We start from the raw sequence: 14222 nt of genomic DNA, 5'->3' as shown, positions 1-14222 counted from the left end.
AAAAAAAAAATGCTACATTTCTAAAGAGTTGTCCTTTTCAGTGTTAACCTATGACTCCAAATGGGAGGCACAATCTAATCATATGGAGATAATGAAATCATTCCATTAACTATAATACAGCTATTAAAAATAGAAAAATAGTATTACTTAAAGTCCACATATGAATGAGATGAAACGCTACTTGTCTTCTCTGATTGACTTATTTCACTTAACACAACACCCTAGCTCCCCCCTCCATCCTTGCAAATGGGGCAAAACCAGTGAAATTGGTGGGAGGTGGGGGCTGGGGCATGGAGGGGGAGGCCAATCAAGAAAGAGACTCTCCACTGATGGTTACCAGAGGGGGCGCGGATGGGAGGATGGGTGAAATAGGTGACGGGGGCTAAGGAGGGCCCTTGTTATGACCAGAACTGGGTGCTGTATTTAAGGGCTGAATCACTAACGTCTGCACCGGAAACTGATATTACACTGTATGGTAACTAACTGAAATGTAAATAAAAATCTAGAAAAAGAAAAAAAAAAAGTGGTAAGGATACTTAAGTAAAAACCCAGAAACATCTTCAAGAGACCATGCTAAAATAATAAGAAATCAGTTTAAAACACACACATGGTCATTGAAAACCCATTAAAAAATAAATGTATGCAAAAAACATATTTTTTTAAAATAAAAAAAACACCCATAGTTAATACCTAAAACATTGAACTGGCAGCAACGTCCGAGGGGAAGGTGGGGAAAGCTCCACGACCCCAGGAGAAGACTGGCTGTGTCCTGGGATCCAGGGATAAACGCATTTAAGAGATAGGTCATAGCGGAAGAGAGAGGAATGGGGCAGGCGAAAGGGCCCAGACTTACACGGATTCGGAAGGTTCCAGCAGCCCTGGAGCTCCAGACCCCGTGCCTCGACCTCCTCTCCCGGCCTGAGCCTCCGCGTTAATAAGGCCCGTGCGCCGCCGGCCTCTGCAGCCTGCCACCTGGCCCCGCCCCCAGGCTGGCCACGCCCCCGGCCGGCCACGCCCACAGGCCAGCTCCTATACACAGGCCGGCCCCGCCCACAGGCTGGCCACGCCTACCAGGCGGCCATGCCCACAGGCCAGCTCCTATACACAGGCCGGCCCCGCCCACCAGCTGGCCCCACCCACCATCCGGCCACGCCCACATGCAGGGCCCCGCCCACTGGGAGGGTCGGCGTCTGCAGCCCGCGGCTGGGATCCGCTCCGTCTGCCCCGGGGCGGGAAAGCGCCGCTAACCCCCGCCCACGCCCGGGCTAATGCAATCCTGGGAATCACGCCCCAGACCCCCTGGAGCAAGCACCAGCTGGAGCCAACAGGTTCCAGAACAGCCTTCGCGTCCCGGACCCGGATCCCACCCTCGCGGGCAGTCCTGAGCAGGGTGCAAGCGCGCCCCCAAGCCCGTCCCGCCCGCCGGGGCAGCCCCTGCTGTCAGCCGGCCTGGTGCAAACAGGGAGGCGGGCAGGGGGCAGCAGCCGGGCCCCGAGCAGCGGCGCCCGAGCCCGCACCCCGGACCAGGCCCGAGGTCGATGAATTTCTGTTGTGGAGGGAGAGTAGGAAGGGACCCTGCGCGGACAGGCACGGGCACCCCCCACCCCCGTAGCCCCATTGCTGCGGCCTCCCGCAGTTTTCTGCACAGTTTTCTCACCGTGTTTACCCCTTTCCATGACAAGGATCTCCTGCAGGGCGGCTCGCAGTCTTCTTAGAAAAAGAAAGATTAATCTCAAGCCCCTTTCCACTCTTGCACATAACACAACAGGCTACAATCAATCAATCAATCCCCCAAAAGCTTTCTGTTTATGAGACTTAACCCTTCTCCATCTTTGTAGGATCCCACATTAAGACTGGCCACGTTTCTAAAGGCGGGACACATTTAAGACACCCAAACTAGCATATGTTAACGTCAATAACATCGTTTTGCAAACAATGACTATTTTCCCCAACAGCAACAATGAAAAATGCAGTCAGTGAGCAGAGCATCATGATGCTGCGTGTGTGAAAACCCCAGTGGTTCCCAATTAACAAATACAGCTGCGTTCTCCTTAAGTTTTTCTGCTCGAACCCCGAAAGGCAAATCTGCCTTCCCGCAAATATTTTACTGGGAAGTCCACTGCTCTGCAACAAATTTCATAACTCTAGGGGCCCCTGGAGGGCTCAACCTTTGAGCGTCAGCCTTCGGCCCAGGTCGTGACCCCAGGGTCCCGAGATCAAGTCCCGCATGGGGCTCCCTGCATGGGGCCTGCTTCTCCCTCTGCCTGTGTCTCTGCCTCTCTCTCTCTCTGTGTGTCTCTCATGAATAAATAAACAACATCTTTTTAAAAAAAAAAAATTGTTTTGACTCTAATTGGCAGCTCAAAATCTTAGTTTCTTGGCAACCAAAGCCCCCAACGATGAACCCGACCATGTATTTTGTGTGGCTCCAGCCGTCTCAGAACTAATTCATATGATGCGGCTAAATATGAAACCTTTTCTTCTTTCCTGCCCCATCACAATGGGGTTCTTTTCGTTTTCTCTATTTAAATTATTTAACTGCACTAATGACACCAAGTCAGGTTGTTTTCTATCACCGACACCTACCAGGCCCTGGGTAGACGTTTATCACAAAAAGCATCGTGGCTCATTGATTTGACATTTTTATCCACCAGCTCTGACCGTGGCTTGAACGTTCAGGGACCCCTTGCATCACTGAGCCTTTCTTCATCTGTGGGGAGAAATAATTCTTCCCCAGAAATACTTTAATTCCCAGGGTCCTCATTACTACCCTAATGCCGAATTTAGTGAGAATTTAGTCGTTTTCCTTTTGCAGGTGCTGAGGATACTTGGAGCCGCTTATCTGTACTATCTTGGTCCCCTCGTGACAACCTATCAGAAACATGCGTGAACTTTTTTGAAGTTCTAGAGTCATTTTTAATTATCATTAGTGCTCCTGCGAGTTAAGATTAAATCACAAAATAAGCTTCTTTCCATAATTCCCTGATTAAAAAAGAAATCGACTTTCACACATGCTGGTTGGAGGAGATGCAGCCCCTGGCGGGGGGGAGCTGGGCCCCGTGAACACCATCAGGAATCTCCGATCCCTGCAAGGAGAAGATGTGTTTGCTCACAACACAGCACGGTTTGTGTTTCTGGAAAGGCAGCAGCTACAGCGGGGCGGCCTGTGAGCCCCGGGCCGCTGGTGTGGAGCTTGCACTGGTTTGCAACCCCTCTTGGTGCCAAACCTCACTCTCCCCTGCAAAAGGACACCATCTTGCAGACCCGGCCAACTCCACAAAGAGAATATTCTGGGCACTTTCGAATACAGGTTTCCCCCACTCTCTAAAAGCCGAACATTCCTACAAAACTTCCCTAAGTCAAAACGGGGTACAGTGAAGAAGCAATCCCCGTTAACTCGGATGAAAAAAAATTCTTTTTTCTAGTGTCCCCAAACTCAAAAAATAAAATAAAATAAAATAAAATAAAATAACCTCTGAGGCATTTCTGATACCTTAGGACACATGGTGCCAACGGAGGCACAAAACAAATCAAGATAAAGCCGAGGTGCTCACAGACACCTGTCAAAGTTCTGGTGGCTGGACGCGGAGTGTGGGTCCCCAGAAAGGAGCTTGGGGTGCGGGCGGCCTCAAAGCAAATGCTGAATGCTAGTTTCACTTCTTACCCTTTTTTTTTTTTCTTAATAAAAGTGCAAATCCTCTTCAGAGGTCTTTCCACTGGTGAAGACAGGTACTCATGTAGGTCTTCTTAAAGGGTCGTAACTCGAGCCTTCACAAAGCAGGGGAATGCCTGGATGTGGCATGTTCCGCTCCTGCACTGATTTTAAAGAACAGACTCCAAAAAAATAAATTAAAAAAAACAACCCAAGAACGGTTAGACTCCCCAGTCACATATTTGATGTGTAATCCCTACTCTAATCCTATTAATGGACCTCTTACTTTTTGTTCCTTCGAATTGTTTTTATTTTTCTGTGAAAGACAGTACGAGAAAAGGAAATGTTTATGTGTGTTATTCACGAGGTGGGCTCCTATCTGTATAAGAACCGGCAACGGAGGCCTTTATCTACAGCAAATTGTCTGTAAAAATAACAAGCGCTACCCTGAGTCTCTATGTGTCCGTGGCCTTGGGCCACCCACCCTCAAATAAAGCAGTCATGCTTAGTCACCCTCCAGGGGCCCACCCTTCGTTCAGCTTTTGGTCCCAGATGTGGAGCAAAGGCTAGAGGGAGACGAGTGGTGAGGGTGCAGGGGCAGGGGCGCACGTGTGACCCGGCCCCTCGAGCTGTTTATCTGTTGTGGTTTCCAGAGCCAAACATAAGTGTTTTCGGATTATCCATATATTTTCTTCTCCAGATTTGGACTGTCAAAATATTTTTGTGTAGGTGAGGAAGTCTGAGTCAAAATAAATTCCTTTTCCACCTAATTAGCTGACATTCAATGTATTAATCAAATGCAGCCTGCAAGTCTCTCAAAACGAGTAGTACTCCCCGTCCCACCCCGACTTTGGGAATGGAGGCAGATGAAGGCGAGCTGCCCGGGTCCTGCTTGAGGCTCGTCAGCCTCAGAGGTCAGAGACTCTCAGGTGGGCTCAGACCAAGCAGACACCCAAGGGTGGTCACCCCCACCTCCACCAATTCCTTCCCCTTGGTGGCTGCCCATCACTCTTCAGATGCACAGCCACGTCCCTATCCTGTCCTCTGCCCCCCTCTCCAGCCTCACCTTGTAAAATGTAGACATAAAATCTTCTTTTTCTTTCTTTTTAGATTGAGAGACAATACACACACACACACACACCCAGACACACACGAGCTGGCAGGGGAGGGGCAGAGGAAGAGAGAATCTTCAGCAGGCTGCAGGCCCAGTGCAGAGCCCAGGGTGAGGCTTGATCTCAGGACCCCGAGATCATGACCGGAGTTGATACCAAGAGTTGGATGCTTAACCAACTGAGCCCCCCAAGCACCTCAAATCTCCTTTCATTCCTTCCCTGTGCTCCATCACTATTTGGTTCTCTCTGAGTAGAACCAGCCCCCAGTAGCCACCCCACCAACACCTACTCACCCACCATTCAGACACACCCGGGGTGCTAGTTCTTGAGTCTTCTAGAACTTGAGTCTAGACTGTTCTCTAGACTAGGTCAGAAATCCCTATTATACCCTCTCATCGTGCCCCACACCCTGCCTTCACGTGCCATGGCAAAGCTAGTTACACATTATCAATGGGGCCGCTTGACTCATTTGTGGTTCCCTCACATTTAATAAATCACACCTACCAAGCCCTTACTGTCTGCCAGGCATTTTCCCAAGTAGTTCACCTATTTTCTAGCATTAAATTCTGTGTCTCTATATGAAGTAGGTGCTGCTGTCATCTTGAGCTCTCAGATGATGAGCTGTGTGCCCTCTGGTTGCCTACATTTAGTCCTCTTTCACATGAGACAGAAATAACTTCTGCCCTGGTCAAATCAGTGTTTTCTGATTTTTATCTTTTATGCATATAATCCAATACAACTGAAGTCTGATGAAAACCGAAGCTAACTCTGGGGCATCTGAGTGGCTCAGTCGGTTAAGCATCTGCCTTTGGCTCAGGTCGTGATCTCATGATCTGGGTCCTGGGATGGAGATCCTGCTTCTCCCTCTCCCTCTGCCGCTCCCCCTGCTTGTGCTCTCTCTCTCTCTCTCTCTCTCTGTCTGATAAATAAATAAATAATCTTAAAAAAAAAAACAGAAGCTAACTTAAGACGTTTAACTTCTGAAACTACGAATCCATGCTATCTTGATAGTCATAGTAACTTCGTCTTGGATTGAAAGCCTTCGTTCCCATCTATATTTTCTTTTTTTTTTTCATCTATATTTTCTGCCATATTTTGCATTGTATTGCTAGTTTATGACCCAACTGAAGAGAGGGATGTGACTCATTGTCCTTCTATATTTCCAAATGTCCTTGTTAGTACTTGAGTGCCTGGTCATTAGCTTTGTAGTTAGTGAGTGTGTTTCTGATTTAGTTAGCATAGCATCATTGCGAAACAGGAAGTGGTAGTGACTGGTTAGCAAAGTCGGCACAGGCCCGTGAACGAAGCATAGGGACCATCATGCAGTCAAATCTTCCATTGAGCTACCATCTAACCACAGCACAGCGTCTTAGCAGCATGCTGCCCAGTGTCATGCGGTAAATCCAAATAAACTAAGCAAGGTAAGTGTCCTGCTCCAGAAGAGCTGACGATACCTCAAGCCTTGCACACAGATATTGATTGAGCATCTACTGTTTGAGATACTCTGCTAAATACTAAGGGGATCCAAAAAACAGGACTGACACAGCTGATAATCCACATGTTACAGCATAATCGGGGGGAGGGAAGACAAATATATGACAAAGTACATGATGCTGAGAAGTAAACAAGGCCCTGTGTGGTGCATAACGGACTGCTGGCCGTGCATAGATCTTTTTAACCACGTCTACCTGTAGATAGCAAAGGACAACATATCTTGGTATATTTCTGAACATCCTCTTTTCCAAACCCTCATACCATTTAATGCTCATTTCTTAAAATAGCATCAAAGACCTTTGAAAGCAATGTCAGCTCATCTATCCTCTGTGGATGAAATGGAAGTAATTCCTATAGCTTTATTCTCCTAACCAAGCCTTCCGCCCACCCTAAAATAACTCCAATTATTGATGACTATCCACAGAAAGTGACTAGCATGTATTGTGGATTGATAGTTTGCAGTGGATTTATTAATCAATGCACATATTCCTACCACAGAAAAAATGTACTAACTACTATCCCCGTGCCGCCCACTATAGGTGCCAGCAAGACATCTAAGTGTCTCTATTAGACGTGAGCTCTTGAGAGTTCCCGAGCCCTAGGCTCCAGACACAAGAGCAGAAGGGGTTGGTATGTACGTGTAAATGCCAACTGGGGGGCAGCGACATGGCTGGGATTGCCCAGGAAGGAGGGCCTGGGACAGAACTCTGGGAAACACCAGCATTCAGAGGAAGGGGAAAAGCAATCGCCAAAAGAAGTTGTGTTGAAGCCACTGAGGAAAGAGACCCTTGCAATTAACCTGATTCTGGAATCCGAAGGCCTCCAGAGCACTGCAGGCAACGCTGAGAAGTCCTAGCAGTGCGGCCTGCCTGGGCCCTGTGTGCCGGCAGCGAGTCGAGCCAAAGAAAGCCGAAGCTGGGAGTTCCAGGAGACTGTGGAGGTCTGACATCTAAATGGACAAAGAGATCTGGAAAAATAAATATGATGTAGCATATTTGTCCAGGTGGGAAAGGCCAGGCAGGCCACACACACTGCAAGACAGAGGTCGGAGCAAAGCCAGACAGAAGGGAAGGTTGGGAAGGTACAGGCATGGGTGTGTGTCTACTCAAATTAGGAAATCCCGGTGTCTTTAAGTGCTGCACAGGATTTACATATAACTTTTCTCTTTTGTTCTATGAGCTTCTATTCTAGGGAGATGCTCTTTTGAAAAATATCTGTTACTGGTGTCAACTAAGGTCTCCTTTGTCTGCTAGTGTTGAATAACGAGCAGCATATTAAAAATGATTTTTTTTGCTTATTAATGAAGTAATCACAGTTTTTAAAGCTTCAACCAAACTAAATGTCTATCTCTTCTATAATAATAAAAAAAAATCACCTTGCCTTCAGTACCTTTTAGGACGATTGAAAAATGAGCATCAAATTGTGGGGGGGGGGGGATATACAAATATATATAAATGCTTTAAAATAACCAAAGAAAACACAGTCACCTAATTAAATGTGACCTTTGAGAGCAGACACTGAATGCCCAAATGAGTCTACTCAGGAGGCTGAAAAGTGAAACCACAAAGTTCTGGCGTCCTCAGCACCGACTTACAAAATGTCCAGAGGGCTTATCTGTAGTTTGCCCAGAGTGATCTTGTTTTCAGGATTAATGCAATACGAAGCATGGGAAGGTCAGCACATCATATAACTGAAAGATTACGCCACGCATTGAAGAAGAGTTTTGAAGTGCAGACTTTTTTGCAGACTTAAATTAAAGAAGCTTAACATTCTTGGGGGTCAAAGTCGTTCACACAACTGCAGTTTCCTGATTCAGCAAAACCAAGTGTATGCAGAGAAATCCTTTCCTAGGAGGACAAGCTCTTCCTCTTACTGGGCTGGAAAAAAAACAACATTCATGTCCAGAGACTCAACCTCTTCCCCGACCGTCCGTCATCGCCCCCGTGCCGGGCGGCGGACGCTCAGGAATCGGTGTCACACACTGCCATCTACTGTGTCGCCGCGGGAACTGGAGGCCCGGCCCTCCCCGGGCCTCCTCCTGACCTCCTCGATGGCCAGCAAGAAACCGGCCACCGAGCATCACTTTCCTTTCGCCTGTGGGAAGCCTTGTGAATATTAGAAACATGTGCAAGTGAGCTACGCCCGCCTTGGGCGGTTAGATTCGTTGGGATTTGTAGGATGATGATGTTAGGAACAGCGGAGTGAAAATAGCTAAGGCCCATCCACTCACTGAGGGGACGCAGTTTATAAAGTTGGTGATCACTTTTGTCGGCATCACAGAGCACATACCTGCAGGCCTTCTGGTGTGTGCGTTGTTTTTGGTTTTTTTGTGGTTTTTTTTTTTTGTTTGTTTGTTTTTTCCATAAATCCCTAAGCATCAACTCTGGTTAAAGTAACCAAATGATGCACCCATGGAAGAAAAGAAAATATTCACGCTGGTCTGTGTCACTTGCTCTTCAAGTATTATCAGGCGTCAATTGCTTGAAGATCAAAAAGCCTCTACTTGGTCCATCCTCTCCTATTTCTCATCTTGGTTTCTAATTTCTGGTCATTTCTCTACAACAGCGAGTCCAAAGAAAACGGAATAATGCATCCCACTGAGCTGTCACACGGGGGCTCGTGAGCGGGGCTCGTTAGCCATTCTGATAGGCCCTGGGGGGAGAGATGGTGAATCAGAGAGGACTTCGTGATGGGCCTACTTAGCCCAATCACCAGTACCACTAATAGTGAATAAGGGTGGCCTTCAATTCACTAGGACTCACCGAGGAACTATACTCTGTACCCAGTAGGTGACAGGCCCCCAACTAGCCTGATCCCGACACCCCTGGGAGGTCTGCTTTGCAAGGATGTGGCCACCTGCTGAGAGCACCGTGCGTGGGCAGGGGGCTTGAAATGCCCCAGTGGCTGGGCACTTTCCCCTAATGTAACAGGCGTGGGCCTGCCACAGTCACTCTGGGGAGAACATCGGCCTAGGATGAGTCCGTGAGGAGGTGAGAATTCGGCCCCTGGGAAAGGAGCACTTGCAAAGAAACGGGAGTCAGAGCAGCAGAGGGGAGAGCGGACTCCTGCTGTGATTCTGTTCAGGGCTGGTTCTTAACCTCTTGTTCCTCAGCCCAAAGGACTCAGAGGGTTCCATTATGATTTTTTTTAAAAAACTAATTATATCAAAGAAACCAGTTGCTGTGCTCTGTTTGGGTTTCTGGCAGCCAGTTTTCCTTAAAGAACTTTTGCAAGGAAGACCTGCTTTCGAGCCTTCACATCTCTACACACCTTCCAGAAATAGTCAGACCCCCCTCTTCAAGGAGAGCCAACCGCGGCAAAGGCGCGGCCGTCCCTCTGCGCGTCCACTGCTCCAGCCCTCGCTTCCCCTCTGGACTCATCCAACACCTCAGAGCAAACCCGCTTCTGGAGGCTTAGCGGAGGCTTCAGACCTCTAACCTGGACCACCCACTGCGCTCTCTCCTCGAGGGACTAACCAAAATCACTGATTTTTCTCTCCCCCAAAGAGAGATGGATTCGTAAAAGAGGGAAGTTTTCGTCCTTTCTCATGCTCCAACTATGTATTTATCCCATTTTTCTGAACGGTTTCTAGCAAGGGCAAGGCCAAGCAAAATGTCATGTGGGCCCTGGGTTCTAAACATCTGCCAGGACCAAGTTCATGCAAGTTTAGCCAGAAACCCTCCAACCCTCTGCTCTTGCCTCTGCTCTACAGATGCTCGCCCACCCTGCTCACCGATCTAAGCCAGCCGCGTCTCCCCATCCCCTCAGCCGTTATCCCAGGCTCAACCACCGCTTGCTCTGGCCTTAGTTGCCACAACAGCCTCCTAAATGGTTGCACTCCATCGACTCTGTCCCCCTGCTAGACTTTCTGTTGCTCAGAACCCCCATGGCCTGCCCTTGCTTACAACCCTTCAGTGGATCCCCATTGTTCCTAAGCCCCAGCCCAAAATTCTGACCCAGGCCTACAAGGCTAAGTACTGCCCAGTGTCTGGGCACTTACCTGCCTCTGTGCTCTTAACTCTTACCACCCTTCCCTTTGTCCTCCATATGCAGGCTCCTTCATCCGGTTCTAGGATGGGCTAAGCGCCTCGCCCTAGTGCCTGAGCCTCTACTGATGAAATATTCCACCTGAGGGACTCTTCCTTCCCTTCATCCCTAGTTTATTTCTCCCCACCTTTTTTTATTAAAGATTTTATTTATGTATTCATGGAGACGCAGAGAGCGAGAGACAGGGACATAGGCAGAGGGAGAAGCAGGCTCCATGCAGGGAGCCTGATGTGGGACTTGATCCCAGGACCTCAGGATCACACCCTGAGCCAAAGGCAGGCCCTTAATCACTGAACCACTCAGGCATCCATTCTCATCTTTCAAACATTCCTTCTGTAAATCTTCCCCAGAGCCTAGGCCTAAGTCCCATTGCTTTAGTAAAAGATCTCAGAAAATCTTTTTTTTTTTTCCTTTCGAGTACTTGGTATATAATTATTATTACTATTGTGTTTCTATTATTACCAAATAATCAAAGTATTTGTTGTAATTATGTTTCTAATCTGTCTCTCTTAGCAGACCGTGAGTTCCATGAGGCAAGAGCAGTTGCCACTCACCTCTCTGTCTTGAGCTCCTAGCCAGGCTCAGCTTTAGAGATGCCTAATCTATGCAGTTACACGGAAGGTGTAGAAGAGCTTTGCACCTGACTTAATGCTCTGCTGTTGCATCTTACAATTCTTAATTTTTGAACAAAGGACTCTGCTTTTTTATTTTGAACTGGAACCTGCAAATTATGTCACCTATCCTGCAGCACCCATTGACGAATGGAAGGTACTCAGGGGATAGCTCTTCAGTGAATATTTATACTACACAGAATAATTAATACACAGGTCACTCTGTAGCCAATCTTACAGAAGACTCGGACTCTGGAATTTCGTGTGCCATCAGAAGAACCCCCAAAATCATCTATGTCCCTTACATCTTAGATTCTTGTCACATGGTTAAAACATTTTATTCACAGAGGAAAGCTAAAATGTACAGTGTCACTGAGAGTGGAGAAATAAAGAGAAAGAGAAAGAAAGGAAGAAAGAAAGAAAGAAAGAAAGAAAGAAAGAAAGAAAGAAAGAAAAGAACAAACAAGCAAACAAAACTCAAGTTCATTCAGGGACATAGATCTGATCTTGTGATTTTCATTAAGACAAGACTTTGTTGAGCAAAGACTGAGAGAATGCTGACCTAATCTTGTGCTGAAGACCATCCAGAGGCTGGAAATGCTGAGGTCAGACCTGGCTTACTGTGGAAGCTACACCACCATCTGTCGAGCTTGTTGTATCACTAAATGCCTTAATGAGGTCACTGTCAGAGATTCATTTTATTAATTTCGTAAGTTCATGTAGAGATTTTACTCATGGGGTGAGATAGATCTGGGCTTGGTTTCCACATGTGTCTCCCTAGGGCTAGGTATTGTCCCTCTCTGAGACTCAGCCCATCTCTAACATGGGGAAAATAGAGCCTAATGTACAGCTGAGTGAGGGTTACAGACAAAGTACTGTAAAGGACTACCCTTTAGTTGCCACTCAAACCATCTAAATGTTTCCATCACAAAGGAGGAGAAGTCACCAGTGGCATTTATGTACTTACTGCCATTTTCTTAACATCTTTTCAAATAAGAAAAAGTGCATTTTTCTTATTTTCTTTGCCATCCACTCACTGTTCGGAGTACCAGGGTTTAAAAGCCATTTAATAGCTCTGCCCTCTTGATACTTAATTAAAGCCGCCTCCGTACTGCACATTACTCTCTATAACAACATTACTTTTAACCCAAGTAATTTGAAGGTAAGCTAATCCTTCCCTCCTCTATCCAAGTAATCAGATGGACCTACAGCTCTTTATACTTGAAAAACATTTCAAGGTTTCCTTTATAGCACTGGAAACAGTGTGTGCATTGAATGTAGACTTTATTTCTACTTCCTAACGGAAGCTCCAATCTCCTTAGAAACCCGTAGAGATTGGTGAGAACTCTAAAGTCCCAGAATTGAATTGTTGACCTAGGATAGGGTTTATCCTATGGGAATTGATAAGGAAACTCTCAAACTGGGCCAGAAATTGAGCAGGAACAGAGGGGAGGTATAGAAGTTAATTTCTAAAATCAGGGTGGTAGAGAGGCACCTGGGTGGCTCAGCGGTAGAGTGTCTGCCTTCGGCTCAGGTGGTGACCCCCCGGGTCCTTGGATGGAGTCCTGCGCCAGGCTCCCTGCGGGACGCCTGCTTCTCCCCCTGCCTGTGTCTCTGCCTCTGTGTATGTGTGTGGGCGTGTGTCTTATGAATAAATAAATAAAATCTTTAAAAATAAATACTATCATGGTAGTAGAGCCGAAGACTTGTCCTAATATTCAGTTTGTTGCAAATAAAGAAAAGCAGTAATAAAAAAACATAGGTGAGACCATTGAATTCCTTTTCCATTGTCCTTACCCTAGTGATTTTATTTGCAAAGCAGTATCAGTAACATATTGAAGCCAAAACCCTCCAAAACCTGAAGCTGGTTATCAATCTGGTCATGGGAGAATTTATAGACAACCAGGCTTTCTCGATGATCATCATTTATCCATCCATCCTTTTCATTTTAGGCAACAATAATTTTCAAGGCTCTACCATATACCACAAAGTTTGACAGGTGCTAAAGTATTTGATGAAATGTCATGGAATTAGCTCAAGAAAGTCACGCTCTAGGCTGGAAACCCAACTAACCACAATATAACGTGCAGTGTGCTACTCTCGGTGAAGAGTGGAAAGCATTTGAGTCATGAGGAAGGAGCCTGTGATTATGCCAGAACAATGCAAGAGGAAGCCAGGACAACTCTTTGTTTATAATTCCCACAGGCAACGCATCACACTATAGCTACAGTAGGGGTATCGTGTACATGTGTCCCCAATTCCGTGCTGGCCACGTTCTCCTTAGGAGCCCGGGGGGTGGTGCGTTTGCATCTCTCCCTTACACTGTACAGCATGGGACCCAGCACAGCAAGACTAATTCCACTTGAAATGACCTGAATCACAGAATGGTTTTTGAGCCAAGACTATTGGTCCCCCAAGTGCACATGACAAAAGACTGAGGAATAAGGAGGGGAGTCTTTCCAAAGTATCAATGAATTGGGGCAAAACGTTGAAGTTATCTGTCTTGCCAAGGAGTTGCTGAAAATCCATCTTCACAGACCCGTGGGCTGGCAGGTGCTCAAAAACAATGACCGCCCCCCCCCCCCCCCGCCTCCGGCAAAAGAACAGAATGGTCAAATTTGTGACTGAGGATCCTTTATTTAAACAAAGGTGAATTTATATCAAACTACTTTTGATATTTTTTAAATAAGAAGCCCCAAAGGCTTGCTTTAAAAACCGTGTTCAAAAACTCCCATAAGCGAACATGCCCAGTACCCTGAGTTATTTGACCTCTTAAAACAAAGATTCTCCACTAGCTCACATAATCATGGAATTTTTCTTTCAAATTCATGAATCAGGCCCTTAGTGTGAATAGACAGCGAGACAGCGAGGGAATATCTTTATGAATAGCCTCCCTATTATCATGGTTCATGACTTTTTACAATGCAATTATTGTGGCATGTCATATCATAACATAATTGAGATTCTAGAAATGGAAAGGAGAGGTAATTGAAGGGACAAAGTTACTCCAGAAAATGCAAATGCCATTTTATTTGCAAATTAAATTAAAAATATAATGAGATGGGTGTAGAAACTGATTGGAAAATTAATTGAGAGAAACGAATTTGGAAAATTTCGATAAGGGACATCTGTAAGAAATTCTTCTGCTCTGACACACCTTTTCAGAGAGTAAAGCTCTTCCTGCTGGCGCCAATGGAACTTGAACGGAAGCTGGACCAAATGCAGATCTTTGGAACACGTGGGAAGAGCTGGGGGCTCAACAGCCAAATGATGAACTGGCCTGGCCTTGAACAACATGCAATAGGG

The sequence above is a fragment of the Vulpes vulpes genome, chromosome 1, assembly GCF_048418805.1.
Source record: "Vulpes vulpes isolate BD-2025 chromosome 1, VulVul3, whole genome shotgun sequence".
Taxonomy (NCBI): domain Eukaryota; kingdom Metazoa; phylum Chordata; class Mammalia; order Carnivora; family Canidae; genus Vulpes; species Vulpes vulpes.
This window is presented reverse-complemented; position numbering follows the sequence as displayed.